Raw genomic sequence first — 9,426 nt, 5'->3', positions numbered from 1 at the left:
CAGAGGCAGGCTGTAAGGAGGCCCTTGTAGCTGTAAGAGGCAGCATCCCGGCCCTGGGTGCCTCCTCCTGGCACCGGGCAAATCCTCTGCTCTCACAGACAAACTGGCAGCTGGCTGGAGCCGAGGGGAAGCGCAGCCATGCTGGGCACAGCACAGACTGCTGGCATTGGTCATCTGGGGTTTGGCCAGCAGGAGAGGAAGGCAGAGAGCAGCCGAAGGCTGGTGCCGTGGCTGAGGATTCCTACTCTGGCACCGCTGCCCTGTAACTCTGGGAAAGGTCAGCAGTGTGTGCAGCACTCTGGGCACAGGGCAGGGAGCTGGGCTGCTCCGCAGGCTCCAGCCCAGGGCAGCGTCCTTCAGGCACGGCAGTTCTGCCAGGGGAACCCAGGCCAGCGGGAGGCACTGGCAGCTGGTCAGGTCACATCTGCAGGAGACACATCTGCCTCCCACAGCTCTGGCAGGAAGCGCCTGCAGTCCTGGAGTTCTGCACTGAGCCACAGCAAAGGTGGGACATGCAGAAGGTTTTGCGGAAATGTTTGGGGCCACCAGGCCAGCCTGCTCTGTGCTCTCTGGAGCACAGCAAGCACTGTGAGATGCACCTCTGAGCTGCTGGCAGGCAGGAAATATTGGGATGTGCCTGAGGGTGGTGCTTGAGTGTTGAACTGATTTGGAAGGGAGTGGAAGAATATCAGTAGGCAATTTCTGAAAGAGACCAAAGTCTCTTCTGAGCGAAGGAGAAGCCTTTTGGAATGGTGTAGTTATCCCAAAGTCCATACAACAATCACCAGAGGATTAAGCCATTCACTCCACCTTCTAACTGATCCTGCCTAAGGTGATTTTAACAAATACATGGCAGGGCTTACACCTCTATGATAGGACTGTTCTTCTTCTCAATAATAATGGCTCAGCTGTCTCCCACTTACATCTTGCTGAACCAAGGCCAGTCCCTTCCAATATCCTTTACAGAAGCACTTTAACTTAGATCCCCAAATTTTTCACGCATTCCTGCATAAAAACCCCCTACAATACAAACCTCCAGGAGAATCATGGCGTAAAAGGAGATTCCATTTATCAAACCCACAGTAACTGCATTGAAATGTAGGTTTATGCACCTTTCTTCAGAATTTTCTTAATCATGGGTTCTGAGTCATTTTTGAAAGATGTCTAGGCTGCCCCTAACAAGTCCAGACTACTTGGCAAGTGGTAATTAGTCTTCCATAAAGCTTCCCAGCAGCTGAGTAGGATTTTATCCAGATAGCTGGTCCCTGGACATTACACCCAGCTTCTGATTTATGTCTCCCCATTTCTTTTCCATGTTCTGAACCAAGAGCAGTAGTGTCCTTGTGAGGGCATCCTAAATCATTCCAGGGTGACACCTCTCTCCTACTCCATGTCCTCTGCCATGGAAGATCCCTTGCTGTTTTTTCCCAGTCACCAATGGAGATCTGCAGTCCCTGCCCGGCACTGCTCATTGTGGGTTCTCAAGACAGAGGCGATGCTCTGGCGCACCTGGCGCAGGTGACCCTTGAGCCCGAGGAGGGACCGATGCTCTGAGCTGCCGCAGATACGGTGGCAATTGCGAGTGGTGCCGTTGCCTCATTGGGAACCCGAGCGGTGCCCACGGCGCTGCCTCCCCGGGCAGGGCTGTGCTCTCAGTGCCGCCGGGGCTGTCGAGCAGTCGCTTTCCACGTGTCTCGGGCTCCGGCTCCGTTCCCGCAGCCGCGCTCTCCCAAACACACTGACCCTTGCCCTTTGTCGGCCCGGCTGCAGGATTCCCTCGTCCCGGCTCCCCCTTTCCTGGTCCGGCTGCAGGAGCCCCTGCTTCCGGGCTCCCGACGCTGGGCTCTCCTCTCCCAGGGCTTTCCCAGTCTCCCTCCGCTCTACCCGGCTCGCACCTCTCTCAGGCTCTCACCCCGTTCCCCAGTTCTCCCCCATCTCCTGGGCTGTAAGTAGTGCTTTTCTTCCTCTGCCAGGATCTCCCCCTCTCCCAATCACTCCTCCCTCTTCCACAATCTCCCCTCTCTCGCAGGCCTCTCTCCCCTCTCCCGGGATGTCCGTCTGTTCCCAGCCCGCCCCATTACCCAGCCCGGAGCACAGTTCGGAGCTCGGAGCGCACCGGGGCCGCACCGGGGCCACAGCGGGGCCGTGTCAGCCCCGGCCCACGGGAGGAGCTGCAGCACCGCAGGCAGAGCGGCCCTGGCTGCGCCAGGAGCTGTGCCTGGGGAGGGGCTGTGGCATGTGGGAGCTCCTCCAGGCTCGCTCCGGACAAGAAGAGGTCAGACCTGTGCTCCCTTTGGACGTTCAAGGCGGTCGGATGTCTTGCAGTGAAGCCGGAGTGCTCGGGCCGTTTCGGTCGCTTCTTGTCCTCAACTCAGCAGGAAGATGCTTCCAAGTGTGGGTGAGAGGGATGTGTGAGCATCCAGCAGTCTGTGTCTGTGTGCCCGTGTCCCCGTGTCCTTGTGACCCTGTGTGTCAGAGCTTGGTGTGTTCACCCTGGTAGTAAATTCTTGGGTATCGTGAGTGGGAGTCTGGATTTACACCCAGGCTATTAAGTAAAGAAAACTTGGAGACATTTTTCTATGCAGTTCCTACAAAACAACTACATTTTCCGTGGAGGTTCTGTCATATTTTGAGTCCCCCCTGCTGCAATGGTGGGTTTATTTGCTGCTGGACTAGTGCTGAATATGAATAATTTTGAGTAATGTACTAGAAGAAAATATTACCGAGATGTCGAATGCCGGACTACAACTAGAGAGCAGGACTGAAAGCACTGCTCAGCTTGCCACAACCCACACAGATGTGTTAGCCATAGTAGGCTGCAAGCCATGGCAAGAGTGAGTGGGACTTTGAAGAAGGAATGTAAGAGATAAATTACCTGGTACGAGGTGCTTAGCATGCAGTTTTATGGGGAATCCTGCAAAGTACTACATGTATCCGGTTAGCTTAAAGCCAGGCATAGATTAAGGAATGTTCTTGAGTTACAAGTTAGCAACATAGCCTAGTTACACTAATATTATTAGTGCACTGTTTTTAGAAATAACTGAAAAAGTATATAAACTTTGCTTTGTGTATCAATAAACAGCTTCATAGTTTCCTGCAAGCACATCATGAAGACCCTGTCCCTTCGTTACAGGCGCAGTTGGTAAAATACTTTTTTGTTGCCACGTAGTAGTGACTTACAAAATGCTGTTTGCTTTAATTAATTCTCTGCATTGGGGTTTAGTTTAGTTCAGTTTAGTTTTGGGACTTTTCTTTCCCAAAAGTTTATGAATAGCTAGCAGAGAGTTTTGAATAGGAAAATGCCCATTGTGGTACTCTGAATTAGAAAAGATGCCATGCAATAGTGGAAGCTGTAGTTCTTGTAGTAGTGTAAAAATGTCTTCAGTAATCAGTCACTTCTGTGTGGAAATATTCAATAATTAAAATATTAAGAATGAAATACTCTAAGTGTATAGACAATATATTATTAAAAATAATTGAAATTATAAAAAATATTTCTGAGTCTTGGAGTTGGTGCATCAAGCATCTCTATTTATTGCTTGCTTCTAATTATTACTCTTTGCAATTTGGGGTTGCTTTTTTCTTCCAGCGGTGCTGTTGTTGTTGTTGAATCTCAACATTTGAGTAAAATCTGTTTGCAGTCCTCTTTATGTTTTAGGCTGTAATAAATCTGAGTCACTGCCAGCAGGACTGAATTGTTCTTGTGAATGATGGTGTGAAAATGCTTAAGGGCAATCTCTGACACAAAGAGCTGCACTGTTTGCTGTTCTAGGCCCCATACTTAAATACTTGAGGTGGGTCTGTGCAAATGCAATCTCCTAACAATCCCTGTATAATATAGTGCTGGTTTATAGATGAATCCTTTGAAAAACAAACTTGAGATGTCATTCAGGAGATGCTTGAAAGGAAGAGATTTATAGTCTGTATTTTGACAAGATCTGTAGAGTGTTTTGGGAGGTGGGTAGATGGTGTTGTGCTGCGAGTCACAGCTATCCTTTACAGACCTTCAGTGTGGGTGAGCTTGCTGGATCAACGCCTGCCTCAGATGCAATGGTCATTCAGTTCTCGGGATTTTTCAGCAGTTTTGCTCATGTCACATGAAAATATCCCCATGGACAAGGTTCTACATTGAGGCTGAGTCATGGGAGATGGGGATTTGGCCCAAAATCTTTGCAGAGTTTCACTTTTTGTTCTATGCCAGAACTTGGTTCTGTGGTACCTGAACAAAACTTTTAAAGAAACAGCCTCTAACCAGTCTGGCTGTAAACAATTCCTTTTCCATGGCACTTCCCCTTACGCAGTAGGATCTGCACTGTCACTGTAAACCCTGAATATTCTGTCTTATAGTAAAGTCAGCAAAAAGAAGAAAGCCACGACCGTTCTCAGTTCGTATATATCTGAACATCGTATTTCTGGCCCTTCTAAGGTACACAGCCATTCATGGGATTACAGGTTAAACCCAACAAGCCAACACCTTAATACTGAGTGTGAAATACATAGGAATGTTAATGTGCAATGTTGTTCTGCCTTTACAGTATGCGCTTCTAAACCAATTTCCTTTTCCTTTCTGAATAAAGGGTTTTTTTGTTGGTGGTGGAAGTGGTCATTAGGTTCGTGACTGGAGACTGAATTCATCGGAAGAAATTACTATTCATATCAGCTCTATATCCTAATCTAGATGAAGAAAAGTGCAGTGCCATTGTGACAGACAGGGTAAAGACTCCACAAGCAGCGAGGTTGTAAAGTCGGTATGTTTTATTCAGCGCCGGGCGTGTGAGGGATCTCTCTGCTATGAATGTGCACATCCACCGTGGTGATTTACTTTGTCTTGCGACATAAAGATGTTACGTATTTAAGATAACTGTGACACAGCCTATACATACTTAGGACTTTTCTCCGAAAAGGTGGGTTTTATTAGCATGAGTAGAGGGCAATAATTTCCATAGTCCCAGCCTTTGGCTCCTCTTGGCTGTGTCTGCGCAGCAGCTTCTGGTGGTTGTGGGCCAGGAAGCTTCAGAGGAAGTAAGCTCCTCTTCTTCACACTGAACTTTTCACCTCTGTTCTTCACGCATGCTCCTTGGATCCTTTGCATTTCTCCAGAGCACAAAGCCACTTTTGGCTGGTTTGAGGCACTCCAGGCAGTTAATCCTTACTTCTACCAGGGACCAATCCTCCTCTCATCAGACCCCCTGTATCAATTGCTTCTTTCAGATATTCTTCTTGATGAAATGTACCAGCCCATTTGACTTGTGGAGCTTGGTTGGAGCTGATTTGAAGGTATGTACTCATTTCCCCGGCAAGGCTGGCACTTAATGCTGAAATCTGTGTTTAGACAAAAGGTAACCAAATGAAGGCTGAAGGCTGGAATTCCACAGGAAAAGCAAAGAAACTTAAAAGGTGTTTTTGGGAGTCATAAAAATTGTACATGTCAGTACAAACAGATTTCTGAACTCTCACTTTGCCTGTGGCTGTCCAATAATCTGATTTTCATCATTCTTCCAGCTGACGTGGCGTTGTCTGCCGCTTGCTGGAAGGACGTGCTGCCAGGCCTGACAGATCTCAAGAAGCTTTTGCTTCAGGCAAAAAAAGAGAAAGATTCTTTATTCTTTGGTACTGCAGCTGCACATGGAACAGGCAGCACCAGGTGCATTCCTCAGCACTACTTCCCATGATACACCTTTTCATGATACAGCTATGCAATGTGCTGGAATAACTTAAAATAGTATATGAGTTCCTGAGCTTGGGCAAGTGCTGGGGGGCTTCTTTGTGAGCTACACGCTTGAACAATAGCAGTGCTCCAACTGAAATTTTTGGGCAGTCTTTTTCTACTTCAGTTTGAGTCACTGTGACTAATTCTGCAGCCCTGGTTGTACGTGACCTGATTATGGAGAGATCATGTATTTTCTGCAAACTTGATGAGGGTAAACTGCTCCTCCAGCCTGGCCATTAATGAAGACATTCAAGAGTATCTGCCCCAGTATCAGCACCAGGGGTCAGAGCACTAATGACTTGCCTCCAGCTCTACTTTGTGCCACTGAGGACAATCCTTGGGGCCCAACCACCCATCCGTTTTTCAGTCTTCCTCCCTGGGCATTCTGATTGTTTGTATTTAGGGAAGTTGTAGGAGAGTCTCAAAGGCTTGGGTAAAGCTGGGGAGACATCACCCATTGCTCTACCCATATCGTGTCAATTTAGCTGTCCTATGAGAGGCATAAGATTGGTTAACCGTTTGTCCCCATCAACTTCTCCATTTGTTTGGAATAGTTTCCAGGATCACTTAGTCCATCACCTTTCCAGGGATGGAGGCAAGGCTGACTGACCTGCACTTTCCTGTATTGCCTTCTTACTGTCTTTGAAGACATCACTCTATTAGAGCAATTCTGGCTGTTTCTAGCTACTTAAAGTAACCAAAACCAGGAAAAAATAACCAGTAAGAAAAATTAACTCTAAATACAGTCTCTCAGATTCTTCTTTCTGCTACCATTCTATGTCACAAGAAAGATCTTGCTTTCCTTCCAGTAGTAGACAGCTGATTACAAAAACCCCACCAAGACAAAAGTCTCTTTTCGTGGAATATAGTTATGCCTATGTTTCAGAAGACACCTAACTTAGGTATTCTTTCAGGAGTAGAGATGAAAGGACTTCAGAGTTTCTAGAATTTTGATATTTTTGTTGTCTCTCACTCTTTTGAAAACTGTTGGAAAACAGTGAAGATGTAGTGCTTTTGAAGACCCCATTCTGAAGTTTTGTAAGCTTCTGTTACATATAAAAGTACCTACAAGAATTTTAGCAAACCTGCAGCACAGGTTCCTCACTTTAAAAACAAGGAAATGCCAGAATTCATTTGATCTTTATTTTTTTTTAATGTTGTGCTTCTGATTCCCATATATTTATGTGCATATGCATATTTTAGTATCATGGTCACACATTCCACTTTCTTGCAGATCCCAAAATGATCAGGGGTCAGAATAGCCAATGATGAACTAATTGGTATTCTTTTCTATCTCCTGTATTTAATAATAAACTCAGACACCACTGATCTTTTACGACATCCAAAACAATACTTGTATGCAAAATTTGCGGGGAAGATTTAACTACCGATTCCTGTGAATTTTCTCTTCTGTCCTTTTCCTTTCCCCTTTTCCCTCATTTCTTGCCTGACCTCAGAGCCTTTCCCCCTCCTCTCAGGCCCTCTTTTTGTTGCCGTGAAGCTCTCACCTGTGGGTTCCACAGCATGTGGCAGTACAAATATTCAAAGAGCAAACCCAAATTCTGGCTAAGAGCACAGACACTCCCTCATGCAGCTGGGCTTTCAGCTGCCAGGGCAGCATGCACAGAGGGAAGGAGGTGCAAGAGAGAACTGAGGATGCTGCCAGAGCAGCACTTGGGCAATCCAGCGTGAGAGTAGCTTACACTGCTGTTGAATCACATTGTAGGTGCCACAGGAGGCTGCTCTGCCATAGATCAGGGCTATGCCATCAATCCATACAGACTGGCAGAGGAAGCAGGCTCTTCTGCAGGGGATAGTGGGCTCCACCCATCCCAAAACTTTGCCAGTCTTGATGAAATCTCTCTTTGTCCTATTAATTTAACTTTAAGTGTAGTTTGAATTACAGAATGGAGGAGACATGAGACAATTTATTATAACCTGTAAACAAATCTCCATGGGGTTTTTATTAGACTTTTTTTTTTTCAGTGAGTTGTGGTGTATTGGTTTGGTTTGGGATTTTTTGCATGTCTGTGAGGCTTAAATGTGTCCTAAAGTTCTTCTGCATTCTGGAGGCTCTACAGTACCCTCCGTGGCAATTTGCTTGGCTATACATGAGCTCAGAGACCAGCATGTGTCAACTCAGGCTGAGCACAAAGGAAGCATAGGAGGAGTCTGCAAGGTGCTCTGTAACAATAGGTACTTTTGGCTGTTATCCAGTGTGTAAGAACTACATACCCTCTGCCTCAGATTCTCCTCATATTGCACACTGTTCTTGTTCTGTATGATGCAGCTCTCTTCAATTCTCTTACACGGTATCTTCTCAAAAATTCACATGATGTTTGCTAAAAGAATTCTGGCCCAGCTGAAAAGCACAAGGTACACTATGCTCTGAGCAATAGCAGTAGATAAATGGACATACACACACTTCAGGGGCAGAAGTGGCATTAAATCTGACAATATGTAGGAGTAAAAACACAGAAATCCACAAATAGTTGCACAGCCCACACATCTCCCCTTGGTTCTGCAGAATGGCATCAAACAACGCACAGGGATCCAGACCACGAACTGGTGCTGCACTTACTTGTCAGTGGGCAGAGCTGTGGGAGGCAGGAATTAAAGGAGATTTTGGACCAGGAAGAAGAAAGGGAAAGACAGCTTCCAGCTGGAGACAGACTGGAACTGCTCTGCTGACCCAAGCAGAACAGGGAACAAGTTGCAAATTAGTTGGAAAAAAGAGTTTTGTCAAAGGAAACCAGGCTATCTGGGCATTGGTGTTCTTTCAACAACACACAGAGTTTAGAGCTGGAATATACATCAGATATAAATATTCCTGAAAAGTCTTAGAAAAAATCCTTTACCTCTGGTTGTTTCCTCATATTTTCCATGTAGGAATGATAAACCTGCACAGCTACATGTGTCATTAAGAAGGATACTCTGTAGATTCTCACATTAAGACTTGCATAATTATCTCTGATATTTCCTAAAAATTGAAAGATTTTTTGTCTCCTTTTGTGTCTTCAAAACTTCCAAAATGTAATGAAATTCTCTTTTTAAAATGAAGATTGCTGCGTGCCAAAGCAAGCTATGATTTACTTACTCATAATCACCTTTTCCCTGTCTGTTAGAGGCACTGATGCATTAATTAGTTATCCAAACTTGAAACAGTTCATGAGTGACTCTGACAATAAAATCAATGAGCCAATTTCAATGGAATTCACGTCCTCGGCCACCTAAAACAGAAAGACTTTGTTTACTACATGTCAGAATTAAGTCTTGATACCTAACAAATGGGAAAAGAATGAAATATACTGACTAGATTACCATGTTTCAAGGGATCATTGCATTTTAGTCTTATTTGACCAAATTAGTGATCCAGGAGAGAATGGACTGGTCAATTATAATAGAGAAAGTAGATGAAGAACATGTCTAGGTGTGGTGCAAAAATTAAGCATGTTGTTTTCAAGTTGGGAAGTGATACTGTATCAGGTGATTTTAACAAAACATTACTAAATGCATGATCTTCAAACAAACACATTGGCAACAAATAGCATGACAGAAGGAAGACATGGGGTTTTCAGGAGTGCGCAAATCAAGCACTTCATTCTGGATCACTATGGAATCTCCATTAAGCAAAAATACTAAGTGGAGTGCTCTTCACCCACTTAATATTTTACTAAAACTCAGTGAAACATACTTTTTTGGAGTGTAAAAACTTT

The sequence above is a fragment of the Cinclus cinclus genome, chromosome Z (genome assembly GCF_963662255.1).
Source record: "Cinclus cinclus chromosome Z, bCinCin1.1, whole genome shotgun sequence".
NCBI lineage: Eukaryota > Metazoa > Chordata > Aves > Passeriformes > Cinclidae > Cinclus > Cinclus cinclus.
The sequence above is the reverse complement of the archived record's forward strand: the minus strand, read 5'-3'. Positions refer to the sequence as shown.